Source organism: Staurois parvus, unplaced genomic scaffold (assembly GCF_062004578.1).
Source record: "Staurois parvus isolate SC_StPar_1 unplaced genomic scaffold, SC_StPar_1.0 ptg000389l, whole genome shotgun sequence".
In the NCBI taxonomy this organism is placed as follows: Eukaryota; Metazoa; Chordata; class Amphibia; order Anura; family Ranidae; genus Staurois; species Staurois parvus.
Window position 1 is genome coordinate 8,638,007 of NW_028318185.1, and position 17,475 is coordinate 8,655,481.

A 17,475-nucleotide genomic window follows, 5' to 3' on the forward strand; every position below is an offset into this window, starting at 1 on the left:
GAATGGAAAGTAGGAGCCTTGCTATTGATCAGAACATCTTGCCTGCCGTTGTGGCCATTGTCATTTTTCTATGCTTTTTAGATACATGCTTCGTCTGTGAGTATGTTTTTATTATTCTTTCACTCCTACAATAAACCTTGGATAATGCACTAGGTGTGTGCGCCACCTGTTTTCTCTCTATCCAGTGGCTAATTTCCCTGTCTGAGGAGGGCTGCACCCCTGAAGCATTTCCTTTGGTTGTCGCTGTCCTGGTACCCTTGGCTTCCCTTTTGGCTGTGCATATCCTGAGGCGCTGGAGAGTACATACAATATCTAGAAAAACATAAGGACATCTTTATACCTATCTGATATCAATACAATATTCCCTCACTTAAACTGTTACACTTTAAACTGTGAACCTTTTTTTTTTCTGAAATTCTTTCCTTTAACCTCCCTAGCGGTCTGATTATGTCCATATTTCTGTGCTCAAAGTGGTACTTTTTTTGCATGGAAATATGTATTTTTTTTTATGTAGGCCTGTAATTTTTAGGAATAACTCACTGAAATCTGTCCGAACAAGAGTCTAGTAAACATCCCGGGTATGATAAAATTTGAAACACGAAATCATAAATTCTAATATAATAAATAATCACAAAAAATAATAATATAATAATAATACATTTAATTCAATAATATAATCAAACCAAAAACACTGAAATTTGAAATATAGCGCCAAGTTCGCACATCACTGAGCAAAGTCGCAAAATCGTTTTCAGTGTCTGATGAGGGATTTCCCCCACGAATCATTATCACTCAATTCTGCAAGTGGTTCTGATTTACTATCGCTGTTCTCTAGCTGGTCTAAAACCGCTTTTGACCCAAAGGGACGCTTTTTGGACGCCATGGACGCTTCTCAGTTTCCAGGCAGAAAGAACAGTCAAAATGCAGGCAGGGCGCCGGACAAAGCACTCGGGACAAAATATATGTGAAATGGTTTGATACTGGAATGTTATACTATGTGATTTTAGTGTATTTAGTGAATGTCACTTTTTGTCATTTTCAAATTTCCCACCGCTCCGTCCCCGTACGTCCCGACCTCGCAGGGAACGGAACCCAGAAGACAGATGCCGGCATCGGCCGAAGGACATTGCCAGGGACACTGCAGGAGGGACATCGTGGGAGCGCAGGACAAGGTAAGTGCAGAAGAGATCCCGGAGCAGCGCCGCATGGTAAGCCCAAGTGTAGCTCGGGGGTTACCGCTTGTGGTACTGAAACTTTACCCCGAGCTACACTCGGGAATACCTCCAGGGAGACTACAAAAAGTGGCCTTTTGTTTCAGGGGTAGTATTTGGAGGGTTTAATTTCTTTTGTGAGTTTATTTATTTATTTATATTTGTATGCTAATAATGCCTGTTTTGTTTTTAGTTTGAGTTGCTTAACCCCTTCATGCCTTAGGGTAAAGCAAATCTTAAAGCCTAATTAAAATTTTACAAGTTTGATACGTGTTAGTGAAACCGTACATATCATCACAACTACTTTGTACATCCAGGTGGATTATACCTTGTTATTTTCTGGACAAATTGGGTGATCATTTGGTGATAAATCGCAATCTCCTGATTTTTTTTTATTATCAAAGGAAAACTGGCCCAAAATAGTAGAAAAATATATATTTTTTATTTAGCTATGTGTTCCTTGTTACTACCATAACCTGCCACCAAAGAACAACCCAAAATAAATTTTCCAGCTCTTGAGGACCGCAGCAATACCATATATGTGTATGTTATTTGTTGTACCTGTACTACAGCCAAGAAACAATAGTGTGCATTTTGTTTTTTTTTCACCTATAACACACTGGCACTGACGCTGATACCAATAATAATAATAAAAAAAATCCTGGCCTTTGACCCTGACCTTGCCCCAAACACTAACCCTGGCACTGAACTAGATCAAACGTTAATCTTAATATTTTGTCTTTATTTTTTATTTTATTTTTTAATATTTCTTTTTTCTTTTTTTTACAAACAGTTGTTTTTTTCCCCTCTATGCAAGGAGAGAGATATGATGTATCTCCCTCCTCCATTCAGAGAGAAAAAAAACCAAGGGAGGCAGGCTTCACAGTGATTGATCACTGTGATAGCTAATCAGAAACTATCACAGCGATCATGTGGCCAGAAATAGGGAGTCCCGGCTCCCGATTGTTAGAACAGGACCCAGGGCTCTCAGTGACACCCTGGCCTTTGTGCTAATTGTGCACTCTCAGCAAAAAGACAGGTACGCAAATATGTAACCCCATGGAAAAAAAGCCCACTTCTGTGAGGCCGCATATTTGTGTGATGTCACCGTGAAGGGGTTAAAGCAGAACGTTTAGTTGTTACTGCCCATCCTCTCTTTAGATTGCCTGAATTAAAGTATGGACTTGAAAAGACAAAAACAGTGCTCTTTAACTACCTCATATTATATCACTCCCATTCAATGCACTACCCTGTCCCCATAGATAAAATAAAAGTTTGGTATGAAACAGTTAGGCCTTCTATCCCAGGTGAAAGCTGTCTTGGCCAATTTTACACTGCTGCATCCAGTGCATTATCTCAATTCTTGTAGTAAAGTCCTAGTCTGAGCTCATTTTCTCTAGTGAATTTGGGCCTAGCCTTGCTATTTAAAATTGTCCTGCTGCTGGCCAATTTTACACTGCTAAGTTTTATGCAGTCTCTTAGTTCCTCTACTAAAACATCTGCCTGTACCCCTTTGCTCTAGAAATTCCCCTCTCTTTATATTGTCTTGTTGCTGACTATTTTTACACTGCCGTATCACCTACAGTCTCCTAATCATTAATAAGTGCTTGATCAAAATTGACCAGTGGCAGGACAGTTTTGTATCAGGCAGAACAGGGACAAACACATTGAACTAGTGGCCAATTTATATCTGTCAGTCAAAGCTGGTCGTTAACTGGTTGATGAAAAAGTCACTACTAAAGCTACCTGAAAAAAAATAATTTTTTTTCAACTGAAATGAATCAGATTGGGGTGCTACTGCCATATGTAAACCAGGGTAATGTAAAAGAAAAAAATCAGTTCCACAGCCAAACATGTTCTCCTAGTTGTCGCTGTGACTCTTGGTGAAAATCACTCTGTTTCGTAAGACCACATGCATCCCCCAAGAATGTTGTTTGCAGGATTTGCGTAGTTTTAATATTGTCCTTAAAGCCACATGAAAGGCCCTCTACCAGTAAGGTTTTTTTTTAATTTTTCTGGGAACTGGATCAATCCCTTAGCTACTTGAAAGAAAGATAACAATTGTGTTTTCAACAACTCATAGCAAGTGACAAGGTTTCAACATTTCTGGCAAAATCCAAGGGCATTTTCTACTGTTGCTGAAAATGTTCTTAGCCTGAAAAACTAATGCAGCCACCACATCTAAGGACTGGTAAGCTGCAATATATTATATTATCCTTAAGTTTAGATGTTCTTTAAATCAGGCATAGAGTGAAAAGGTCCTGTTATTGGTGGGACGTTAACGGCACAATTTTATCAAATTTTAAACTTGACAATTCAATAGTTTAAAAAAATATACGATTTTTAATTTTGCAATCTTAACCTCCCTAGCGGTCTGATTATGTCCATATTTCTGTGCTAAAAGCTATACATTTTTTTGCATGGAAATATGTATTTTTTTTATTGTAGGCCTGTAATCTTTAGGAATAACTCACTGAAATCTGTCCGAACAAGAGTCTAGTAAACATCCCGGGTATGATAAAATTTGAAACACGAAATCATAAATTATAATTTAATAAATAATCATAAAAAATAATACTATAATAATAAAATTTATTTCAATAATATAATCAAACCAAAAACACTGAAATTTGTAATAGAGCGCCAAGTTCGCACATCACTGAGCAAAGTCGCAGAATCGTTTTCAGTGTTTGATGAGGAATTTCCCCCACGAATCATTATCACTCAATTCTGCAAGTGGTTCTGATTTACTATCGCTGTTCTCTAGCCGGTCTAAAAGCGCTTTTGACCTAAAGGGACGCTTTTTGGACGCCATGGACGCTTCTCAGTTTCCAGGCAGAAAGAACAGTCAAAATGCAGGCAGGGCACAGGACAAAGCACTCGGGACAAAATGTATGTGAAATGGTTTGATACAGGAATGTTATACTATGTGATTTTAGTGTATTTAGTGAATGTCACTTTTTGTCATTTTCAAATTTCCCACCAGTTCCGTCCCTTGTACGTCCCGACGCTCACAGGGGACGGAACCCAGAAGACAGATGCCGGCATCCACCGGAGGCCATTACCGGGAATGCTGCAGGAGGGACATCGCGGGAGCGCAGGACAAGGTAAGAGAAGAACAGATCCCGAAGCAGCGCCACGTGGTATTCCCGAGTGTAGCTCGGGGTTACCGCTTGTGGTACTGAAACTTTACCCCGAGCTACACTCGGGAATACCTCCAGGGAGGTTAAAACAGACATTTAAGTTACAATACAAAGTAAGGCGGTGTCATCAAAGATGAAATTCCAATAAAGATGTAAGATTCCAATGTAGAAATAAGTCATGCATAGATTGCACTTGACGCGTTTCGAGACCAATCGCAATCTCTTCCTCAGAAGTGCTCAAAGAATCCCTGGCTGTGTTCATGGAAAATAAGTGTTTTTAACTTTTTGGCAGTTCTCTTTATTCCTCTTACCCCTATATGGGGCTATGTAAGTGTATAATTATATCGTAAGTCATTATATTATCAACATTGATTACATTTTCAGGTATAAAAATGTATATTGATATATATATATATATATATATATGTATATATAATTGTTATTATTATTATTATACAGGATTTATATATTATTATTATACAGAATTTATATATTATTATTTTACAGGATTTATATAGCGCCAACAGTTTGCTCAGCACTTTACAATATAACGGGAGACAATACAGCAACAGTACAGTTCAATACAAGAGGGTTAGGAGGGCCCTGCTCCTGGGAGCTTACAATCTAGAAGGGAGGGGCTAGTGGTAAAAAACGTAACAACTGTGGGGGATGGATGGTAGGAGGAATAAAAGATTCCATTATTAGCTGAGGGCAGGATAGGCTTCCCTGAAGAGATAGGTTTTTTGTTTGATATATGTAGCACTGCCCCTTGGGACAAGCTGGAATATATTATGGGTCCTGCGCTCAATAGATCCAACCCTAAGCAAACCCAATCCCTCTGGCACAACTGGTAATGAATAGCAAATACCCCGCCAAGAAATTTGCTGACACAGGGTTAAATAAAACAAGAACAATTTTATGGAGAATAAAATGCAGTGTAGAGGGGTGGGGTTCCCCTTTCAACTTCAAAACTTACTTTTCTTCTTTTATGCAATGCAGTAAATTTGGTCTGCCGCTAGAGGGCTTCACAGCCAAGAGTCTCCGGATGGCAGAGTTGCACTTTAAGCAGAATACAACTGATATCAAACAAATAAACTTACTTATGCTCTATCAATGAAATGTATTACCCACACCGGTGTATGATTCTGCTTCTGAGGGGCGTTAGCCCAAAATCACCTCAGAGTCAGAACAGAATGCAATAAAGAGGTACCTCTAATAAAGCTACTTAGCCAGATTCCCCCACTTCAGTCCTTGTAACGGTGGAGCTCTAGTTGGTGCACGTTTAGTCCTTACAATGAAGTAAATAGCAGCTAAAGGCTTCTTTGGAGTTTCAGCTGGTGTGGGTTACATCCGATTTCACTAGGTTTCTGGGCTGAGAGGGTCCAACCTCAGTGTCTAAACGCAACACAAAGCACCCCAAAACCAGGGGCAGTCGCAGGATGCAATCTCCCAGTATGTGTCAGTCCCCAGGGCAGACAGTCTCAATTACACTGGTGGTGAGGGGCAAAGCAGGCAGGGGGATCTGTGGCTTTCACAGGGCCCCGGATGGGTGAGATCCCAGCAGTGGGGTGCGGATGTCCCAGTCTATATGCAAAGTGTGAATGGTGTATCTTACTCTCTCCAGTGGGACAGCTCACCAGACTCTAAACACACAGCAGGGTCCCTCTATCCACGCTGGGTGCTGTAGTGCCTCCTCCTCTGCTTGGACGGGCTCCATGTGTCCCTGTCCTTTTTTCCAGCCACGTGTGTCTCTCTCCTCTCCCCTTCACTTCCTGCTTCCTCCCCTTCCCAGCGTTCTTTGCTGTGTAGTGGATGAGTCATGAACTTGGCAGAATGCCCAGGTTTTACAAATAGGGGAGAGAGAGGAAGGACTGACTGTTGAACATGTGATTCCTTCTGAATCCTCTTGTACAAGGAGCCTGCTACATATATATGTTTGTTGTAGGCGTCATGCCTTTATGAGCACTTCTGAGGAAGAGATTGCGATTGGTTTCGAAACACGTCAAGTGCAATCTATGCATGACTTATTTATACATCTTCTTTGAAATATCATCTTTGACGACACCATCCTACTTTGTATTGCAACTTAAATGTCTGTTTTAAGATTGCAAAAATAAAAATCGTATTTTTTTTTTAACTATTGAATTGTCAAGTTTACCATTTAATAAATTTGTGCCTTTAAAGTCCCACCAATAAGAGGACCTTTTCACTGTATCTTTCAGGAATGATGGCACTCCTTGTATCATACCCCTCTCTTTCTTTTTTTAAATCAGGCATGCTAAACCCCTGACCTGTCTGATGTGGCCAGTGGGCTCAAATATATGACAACCCACACAGCCTCCTTTGGGTGCACACCACTCTGCTGAATGATTGCTGGTCTTCCATGATCCTGGCAGTTGTAATACACAAGCCACTATTGTGGCCAGATTCCCACTCTTCTCTTTTCCTCCTAACACACAGACATGGGGAGAGGAGCCTTTAGCCAAGTGGATTACATCTAGTGGCATCCATACAGGGGTTATGAAGCTGGATTCTCACAGTTGTGTGATGAGCTTGGTGTCATTCCGGGAGCATGTGAGTGCATCATGTGCAGGGGCGGACTGACCATTTGGAAACTCGGGCACTGCCCGAGGGCCCAGGGTCAGCAGGGGGCCCCATGAGATGCCCCTGGTACCTTTTTCATAGGCTTTTTTGAGTTTGGCCAAGGACACAGGGGGCCCATGATCCCCTATTGCCCGGGGGCCCCATGACTTGTCAGTCCGCCCCTGATTATGTGTCATTTTATTTTTGCTTAATAAAGAAGTTTACTGCACTACTAGGGCATGAGCTTCCCTGGTCTGCTATTTTTTGTTATATTGTCCACAGTCCTTGTTGTGGCAATTCAAGGGATGACTACAAACACCGTGATATAGTTAAGGCTGCAACACTGGTTCGGCGCCTCTTTGGCTGGTCAGACCTTAGCGCGAGAGTGGGATTAATGGTCATCTGGTTAATAAAATTTTTTATTTTTGTGATTGTGAATAAAAAATGGGTAAACATCCAATGGGAACTGGACCCATAGAAAATAATTATCCTGATTGTTGTTTAAAACCTTCATTATGCTATATAGTGACTAAATAGTGGCTCCAGTGGCTAAATGGCTAGGATTTCCATCTGGCAGCATTAAGGTCATTGGCTCAAATCCCAACTGTGGCAACAGCTGCCTTGAGTTTTCATGTTCTCCCTGTGCCTGTGTGATTTTCCTCTGTGTACTCCCACACTCCTAAGATATGCTGGTAGGATAATTGACTCCTGCCTTAAAAAAATTGTCCCTAGTATGTATGAATGTGAGTTAGGGACTTTAGATTGTATGCTCCCTGAGGGTTAGGGACTGATGTGAATGTACAATATATATATATATATATATATATATATATATATATATAGATATATTTATATATGTTAAGTGCTGTGTAAATTGACAGTGCTATATAGATACCTGTAATAAAAAACCATTGAGATTCTGAACTATTTCATTTACATTCACATCAGTCCCTAACCCTCAAGGGGTGTACAATCTAAGGTCCCTAACTCACATTCATACATACACATACTAGGGACAATTTAGACAGGATCCAATTAACCTACCTGCATGTCTTTGGTGTGTGGGAGGAAACCAGAGTACCCAAAGGAAATCCACGGAGGCACAGGGAGAACATGCAAACTCCAGGCAGGTGGTGCCGTGATTGGGTTCATTTCATTGTGACCAGTTGCCAAAGCATTTAAGTTGCCCACTGCTGCTTCAAAATCTTGAGCATCTCTGCATTAAATAATCCTAAATGTCTGGAGAAAACTGACTTTATCAATTAAGTACATTCTTATATTCTTGCTTTGAAATCTCAAAACCAATCTCAAGCTTTTGGACAAAGTGGGAAAGGGTTGGAACCTCTGTTATTATTTTACTGCTATCCAGGGCACTATTAGACATTCCACTCCTTTCCTGTTCTGCTGACAATGTTTCACTAGACCAGTGATTCTCAATCTCCTAATGCCGCGACCCTTTAATACAGTTCCTCATGTTGTGGTGACCCCCAACCATAAAATTATTTACCCAGTAATTATAATTCATGAGTGTCGTTTTACCTCCAATACTGCTGCTTTCAACACAGTAGCTGCTTTTAACAGAGTAGCTGCTTTCAACACAGCAGCTGTTTTCTACACAGTAGCTGCTCTTTACACATCGGAAATATGTGTTTTCCGATGGTCTTAGGCGACCCCTGTGAAAGGGTCGTTCTACCCCCAAAGGGGTCACGACCCACAGGTTGAGAACCACTGCACTAGACAAAAAGTGAGGGGATTTTTTTAAACATGAAAACCACAAAAACAGAAATGGTGGTTTTTAGTATTGTATGCGAAGGCTTGAACCCTTGTCAGTATTGTGTTGTTGTCTATGTCCCTTTTGCAGTCTTTGGCTTGATATAGATTTTAAACCTCATCTCTGAAATTGAAAAAAAAGTATCCCATGCAGTGGTGCTAAGCCTGCACTGCAGGGGGTAATTGTTCATTTTGGTCTAGAGCAGTGGTCGGCAAGCCGCGGCTCGCGAGCCACATGCGGCTCTTTACAAACTTAAATGCGGCTCTTCTGTGTGCCGGGCGCCAGCTCCCCTCCCTCCTCTCGGGCGGCCGCCCCAAAAATCAGGACTCTGCAGCTGTCAGGATGTAGGCGGGGCAGCCAGGATGTAGGCGGGGCAGCGTGACAAACTCCTCTCCACTCACAGTGCGCCCTGAAGACCAGAACGGCGCGGGAACACGGCGAGAAGAACGCGCGGAGCAAAGGTAAGTGAATTGACACAATATGGGGAATGAATTACTATAGGGGGGATGAATTACTATAGGGGGAATGAATTACTATAGGGGGGATGAATTACTATAGGGGGGATGAATTACTATATGGGGGATGAATTACTGTGGGGGATGAATTACTATATGGGGGATGAATTACTATGGGGGATGAATTACTATATGGGGGATGAATTACTATGGGGGATGAATTACTATAGAGGGGATGAATTACTATATGGGGGATGAATTACTATGGGGGATGAATTACTATATGGGGGATGAATTACTATATGGGGGATGAATTACTATGGGGGATGAATTACTATAGGGGGGATGAATTACTATGGGGGATGAATTACTATATGGGGGATGAATTACTATGGGGGATGAATTACTATGGGGGATGAATTACTATATGGGGGATGTATTTTCAGTTTTAAAAATGTGGCTCTCAAAATAAATTTCAATTGTGGTTTTGGTGAGATTTGGCTCAGTTGAAAAAAAAGGTTGCCCACCACTGGTCTAGAGGAACAAAAATAAAAAATGATTTACTTATCCGGTCCGCCGCTCCTTTCCACAGCCAGACCACTCACTGTAACTTCTTCTACAGCAGTCTAGGGTCCTGAAATAATCAAGACCAGTAGGGTCCACAGCCCTGGTTGGGACGTGATGCCACCAGAAACAGTCCACCATCAGAGTGTGGGGGAGCACCATCTGTTGAGGGAGTGAAGGATCAGGTAAGTAAAACCATTTTCCTCCCCCCTAGACAAAATAAGATATTAATCCTTGCAGTGTGGGTGCAGCCCCACTGCAAGGGAACATTTTTTAGTTGCCCAGAGTTGGATTTTAACCACTTGAGCTCCAGAGGATTTACCCCCCTTAATGACCAGGCCTCTTTTTGCTACTCGGCGCTGCACTAATTCAACTGATAATTGCGCGGTCATGCAATGCTGCACCGAAACGAAATTTACGTCCTTTTTTTCACACAAATAGGGTTCTTTTCGTGGTATTTGATCATCTGTGCGCTTTTTATTTTTCACGCTATAAACAAAAAAAGGCCAAAAATTTTGAAGAAAAACAATATTTTTTACTTTCAGCTATAAAAAATATATAGTAAACTCAAAGTTGGTTATAAATTTAGGCCAAAATGTATTCTGCTCCATGTTTTTGGTAAAAAAAATCCCAATAAGTGTATATTGATTGCTTTGTGTGGAAGTTATAGCGTCTACAAACTATGGTATAAATACTGCAATTTACGACATTTTTTTGCTATACAGCGCTGACATCCGCGGCGGTGATCGGCGGGACAGATAGGGCGGCGGCGCGCCTCGCGCGCGCCCCCTATGTGTTTAGTAAACACACGTTTTAAAACGTGGTTTTGCCTGCCCGTGCCGCCCTGCAGCCGTATTTCTACAGTGGCAGGGCGGCAAGTGGTTAAATATTTCTGTGCTATATTTTGAATTTATGTTGTGGGAGATTCCTCTGCTTGTTGTTGGGTAGAACATCATCCAGCATTGTCAATAACGATATCTTCAGATAGGGATATGGACACATTGGGGTTGATTGACTAAAGGCAAATAGGCTTTTCAAGGGAAGCTGCACTTTGCAAGGAAACTTGCCACTGAGCTTAATGAATGTGGTGAACTTTCATTTTGCAAAGACTATCCAATCACGTGCAAGCAAAATGAAAAAAAAAAGCAAACCAGCATTTTTGCTTGCACATGAGTGGATGATAGAAGTCAGCAGACCTCATCTGATAAACCTGGGGCAAATTCCCTTGCAAAATTAAATTTCTCTTGCACAAGGAAAAGCCTATTTGCCTTTAGAAAATCATCCTCTTTGAGTGTTAGTTTTACAGCAGTTATCTCTCTTCAAATGTGAGATTTCTTTGTATACAATATCAATTTAATGAAGCACAACCGCGTCTATAATAATGAGGTGTGATATGCAAGCCATTATTTTAATAAAGTCATGAAGAAAAGTATCTGTTACGTAGCAACAAGATCTGTTCCCCTGGACACGTCCTTGTGCCCCACTGAGTGTATCTTGATGGCTGTGACATGTCATGTCATCTTCTTCTGTCCCACAGGATCTCCTCATCTGTCCTCCTAACGCACCTTCAAGAAGGAAACATTGCAGCAAAAGAAATGCCTTGTCAGGAATTGTTTTGAAGAGAACACTTTTAAGAAAAGATAAAAAAAGAATAGAAGGAGAAAAGGAATGATAAAGAAGCAGATAAAACCTTTCTTCGGGAGCATACTTGAATTTAAGAAGAAGAGGATGAATGCTGGGTGATATGATCCTACACCATTTTATGCCAGATTTAATCTAAATAGACATAAGCCATGTAGGAAAAACTGGTTGGCATCAGGGGCGGACTGACAACTCATGGGGCCCCCGGGCAATAGGGGATCATGGGGCCCCTGTGTCCTTGCCCAAACTCAAAAAAGCCTATGAAAAAGGTACCAGGGGCATCTCATGGGGGCCCCTACTGATCCCGGGCCCTCGGGCAGCGCCCGAGTTTCCAAATGGTCAGTCCGCCCCTGGTTGGCATTGAAAATGGGTCATTAACCACTTCCCGTCCGGCCCATGTACATAAATGGCCGGACAGGAGCAGGTGGCTGTTTATAAACGTCCTCCCGCATTCCCTGCTTGTGCATGCTCCCTGGGAGCGCATGGCACCGTGATTCGGTGCCGGACACTGCGGAACACTGATTGCTGTATGGGACCTCTGTGTGAGGTCCCGATCATGTGATCACTGATTGGCCAATCAGTGGTCACATGAACAGTACTAAGCAAGATGTCACTTCTGAAATCATTGCTTAGTACTTGTGAAATCTGTGAATGATCACAGAGGTCACATAGTACAAGGCTATTCTCAACAGCCTTGTACCATGTGACAAGCTGTGACCAATCACAGCTCTCACAGTATTTCTCAATGGCTGCAAGAATGCAGCCAGAGAGAAAGAAATATTATTGCTTTTACAGCCTTTATGGGTGCAAAAGCAATCAGTGTAAAAAAAAAAAATCTTCATCACCCCCCACAAGTAGTACAGTATCACTATGACACTGTACTGCTAGGGTGACAGTATGTTAAAAAAACATAAATAATAATATACAAAAATAAAATAAAAATTTTAAAAAAGTTTTGAAAAATTATAACTTTTGGTTATAAACTAATTTTTTTTTTTGCTAAAAAGATAGCTGAATAAATTTTGGCCAAGATTTATGAAGAATGATTATTTATTTGCAAAATTTTGTAAGAAAACACTTTTTTTTCAAAATGTTTGGACTTTTTCATTTATATAGCAAAAAAATAAAAATCCCAGTGGTGAATAAATACCACCAAAATAAAGTTTTATCTGTCTCAAAAAAATGCTAAAATATTAATATTGGTACAGTGTCACATGACCACGCAATTGTCATTCAAAGTGTGATAGCACTGAAAGCTGAAAATTGGCCTGGACAGGAAAGGGGTGAAAGTGTCCGGACTGGAAGTGGTTAAAGACGAAAAGGCAATTGGAGATTAAATACACTCTGTCAGTATAGAAATATTGGCGCTGCCCTTGCCAAGTATGTATGTCAGGAAATAGGGCCTAAAAGTAGAATTTTAGATATGGAAATTTTTACAGCTTGGACCAATATAACTATGCATATTGCATACCTGTGGGATCCCACTAGAAGTTGGAAATCATTGTAGTACACACTACTACTCCAGTGATCTCCACTAGATTCCAGGTCCCATGCCAAGCTGATGCCCTGCTGCATTCTGAAGGCAGGAATATGACTGCTCACTATTGGAGCCATTCAGAGAACATTTTCTCAGTTAATACAAAGTGTGTTCTGACCACGATGCCACCACCTTTCCTCTCCACCTTGCCTAATAAGAGAAAATGTGGCATTCATTGAGAAAATTCAAAGCATTCTCTAAATGGCAGCCATTCTGAGTGGCCAAACCTCCTATGTTCTGAATACAACAGGGCAGCTATTTGGTATGAGACCAGGAAGCTAGTGGAGATCCCTGGAGAAGTGGCATTCATTACAATGAGTTCCAGTTTCTAGAAGGATCCCACAGGTGTGGTGCATACTTACATTGGTCAAGTCTTCTTTAACCTCTTGCCGTCCGCCTGCTGTTTATAAATGGCAGGGCGGTGGCAGTCCAGGGGCGGGTTGCCGTTCCTAAACGGCACCCGCCTTTTCTACCAGGGAGCACGCACCACTGCGATCCGGTGCCCGCTGTGTCCTCCGGACACAGTGAAACACCGATCGTCGTACGGGACCTCTGTACGAGGTCCCGATCATGTGATCACTGATTGGCGAATCAGTGATCACATGCAAAGTAGTAAGCAAGATGTCACTTGTGACATCATTGCTTACTACATGTGAAATCTGTGAATGATCAGAGGTCACATGGTACAAGGCTATTCACAACAGCCTTGTACCATGTGACAAGCTGTGACCAATCACAGCTCACTCAGTACTTCTCAATGACTGCAAGAATGCACACAGAGAGAAAGAGAAATGATTGCTTTTACATCCTATATGGGGGTAAAAGCAATCAGTGTAAAAAAAAAATCTTCATCACCCCCCACAAGTACTACAGTGTCACCATGGTGACACTGTACTTCTAGGGTGACAGTATGTAAAAAAAAAAATAATAAAATAAAAATGTAAAAAAAATGTTTAAAAATTATAATTTTTGGTTATAAACTAATTTGGATTTTTTTTTTTTACTAAAAAAATAACGGAATAAATTTTGGCCAAGATTTATGATGAAATATTATTTATTTGCAAACTTTTGTTAAAAAAAACACTTTTTTTCAAAATTTTTGGACTTTTCATTTACATAGTAAAAAAAATAAAAATCCCATCGGTGAATAAATACCACCAAAATAAAGCTTTATCTGTCTCAAAAAAATGGTAAAAAATTCATATGGGTACAGTATTGCATGACCGAATGCAATTGTCATTCAAAGTGTGATAGCGCTGAAAGCTGAAAATTGCCCTGGTGAGGAAGGGGGTAAAAGTGTCCGGACTGGAAGTGGTTAAAATGTATGTCTGTGCACAATAAAAACATATTCAGCACATTTCTGCAATGCATGCCTCTTGTATGTATGCAGTATATTTGTTCAGTCCTGTCTGACTCTAGGCAATTCTATGGAACAGCTCTCTGGTCACCATCCCTGATAGTTTGAAAAGCTTTTTCCTTTGAATTTTCTTGGCAAATGTTTTATGAGGTTGGTCTCCAGGTCTTCAACCCTCAGATAGGAAATGTCATGCAGAGTGTGCTAACATATGCATATAGCCAGGGGCGGACTGACCATTTGGAAACTCGGGCACTGCCCGAGGGCCCGGGTTCAGTAGGGGGCCCCATGAGATGCCCCTGGTACCTTTTTCATAGGCTTTTTTGAGTTTGGGCAAGGACACAGGGGCCCCATGATCCCCTATTGCCCGGGGGCCCCATGAGTTGTCAGTCCGCCCCTGCATATAGGCAGCTTACACACACGGGCCAATTTATCCAGCAGCCAATTAACCTGCTGACATGGGTTTGGAATGTAGGACGAATCCAAAGTACTTAAAGGAAACCTACAAAAACACAGGGAGAATTAGCAAATGCCATACAGATAGTGACCTGGCCAAGATTTAAACCAAAGACCCCAGTGCTACAAGGCATATCTACATGCTTATCACCCCATGTTTATCCCTTGAAGGATTCATATCAATGGCCAAACTGGAGCCATCCATTAAGATGCATTAAAGGAGAAGGCCGTGCACACTTGTGTAGTATGCTCTAAATACACACTATCTTCGTTCTAGGCATACAGCACACAACTGCATACAGCCACATCTTCCAATTCATCTTAATGGGCAGCTGTACATGGCAGCAGCAGGTCCAGGGAATGTTATTAAGCAGAATCTGCACACTGCATAGCTCCCAGGGGTGGACTGACAACTCATGGGGCCCCCGGGGCAATAGGGGATCATGGGGCCCCTGTTTCCTTGCCCAAACTCAAAAAGCCTATGAAAAAGGGACCAGTGGCATCTCATGGGGCCCCCTACTGACCCTGGGCCCTCGGGCAGTGCCCGAGTTTCCAAATGGTCAGTCAACCCTTGATAGCCCCCGTAGTGCCATTGGCATGAAGCCTTATATGGATCTCAAGCAGTGTTATCAGTTCATTCCAGTTCTCCTCTGCTGGACTATAGAACTTGTCCCCCTCCTCATCTCCATAACATAAGGAGGAGGTGTTCAGTAGGGGTGAACTCAGGCAGGGCTGTGAACACTACTTGGGATTTCAGTGCAGTGGAAGCAGAGTTGTTGGCTGAAACAGAAAGTTAGGAGCTCACTGGACTTCTGGTCTTTTTAAAATATGGGAAATGTGCTCTTATTGCAGAGATGTACAGGGGTAAGGCACACTCAGGTCCACCTTGCCAAAAGGCGCTGCAGACCTCTCTCATCATGATCAGCTTAAGCCAACTAATGAGAACTAGATGAGGGGTTCTCTCAAAGAGACATCCCCCAAAGCAGGGGACGAAGGAACCTAAGGGCCACACATGCACCCCCTAGACGTAAGAGAAACCTTGCAATTAGGATTGAAAAAAACACGCATATAAGTGCAAGTGATTTCCGTCTAGGAAGCTTTATGTGCATGCACTGGTGATTGGGTGCAGCAAATTGTAGAGCCTGCAAATGGTTGCTGAAACCCCACAGGGCAGGTTATGGCTAAGAGGTGAACTAGATATCTGGAAGGTGAATAGTACATCAAAAATAAGCCATACAGTTTTCTTTTTGCAGCTCATTTAAACTGAGGAAGTCAATGGGATGAATTTGGATGAGCGGTGAAACATATTCTATGACATTCAATTTTAGAGTTGAAAAAAATGTCTTGAAAAGGAAAAAGAAAGAGCTTTACCAATTCAGAGGCACCATGACTTTCCTGGAGGAGTACACCCTGTTCCAAATTATTATGCAATTCTATTTAAGTGTCACAAAGATGAAATATTTTGTTTTTCAGTTTAACTCATGGATGGCATTGTGTGTCAGGGCTCTTTTGATCACTGAAAACAATCTCGGACACCTGTGATAATTAGATTGGCCGGTGAGCCCAATTTAAGGAAAAACTACTAAAGGAGGGTGTTCCACATTATTAAGCAGAGCACCATTTTCAAGTAATATGGGGAAGAAAAAGGATCTCTCTGCTGCCGAAAAGAGTGAAATAGTTCAATGCCTTGGACGAGGTATGAAAACAGATATTTCACGAAAACCTAAGCGTGATCATCGCACTATGAAGAGATTTGTGGCTGATTCAGAGCACAGACGGGTTGGTGCAGATAAGGGCACATTGAGGAAGATTTCTGCCAGATCCATGCATCGGATCAAGAGAGCAGCTGCTAAAATACCATTACGTAGCAGCAAACAGATATTTGAAGCTGCTGGTGTCTCTGGAGTCCCACGGACATCAAGGTGTAGAGTCCTCCAGAGTCTGTGCATAAACCTTCTATTCGGCCACCAATAACCAATGCTCACAAGCAGAAACGGCTGCATTGGGCAGAAAAATACATGAAGACTAATTTTCAAACAGTCCTGTTCACTGATGAGTGCCGTGCAACCCTGGATGGTCCAGATGGATGGAGTAGTGGATGGTTGGTGGACGGCCACCCTGTTCCAACAAGGTTGCGACGTCAGCAAGGCTGTGGTGGAGTCATGTTTTGAGCCGGAATCATCGGAACAGAGCTGGTCGGCCCCTTTAGGGTCCCCGAAGGTGTAAAGATGACCTCTGCAAAGTATGTGGAGTTTATGACTGACCACTTTCTTCCCTGGTACAGAAGGAAGAACTATGCTTTCCGTAATAAAATCATCTTCATGCATGACAATGCACCATCTCATGCTGCAAAGAATACCTCTGCATCAATGACTGCTATGGGGATAAAAGGAGAGAAAGTCATGGTGTGGCCTCCATCCTCCCCTGACCTCAATCCTATTGAGAACCTTTGGAGCATCCTCAAGCAAAAGATCTATGAGGGTGGGAGGCAGTTTACATCCAAACAGCAGCTCTGGGAGGCTATTCTGACATCTTGCAAACAAATTCAAGCAGAAACTGTCCAAAAACTCACAAGTTCAATGGATGCAAGACTTGTGAAGCTGCTATCAAATAAGGGGTCCTATGTTACAATGTAACGTGACCTCTTAAAATGTTTAAAAAGTTAAAATGTTGTTAAAAATTTGATTGAAATAGCTTTAGATTTCAGTAAATATGCTGCAAACACAACAAATGGCAATTTTCAGTTCTTTACAACCTATA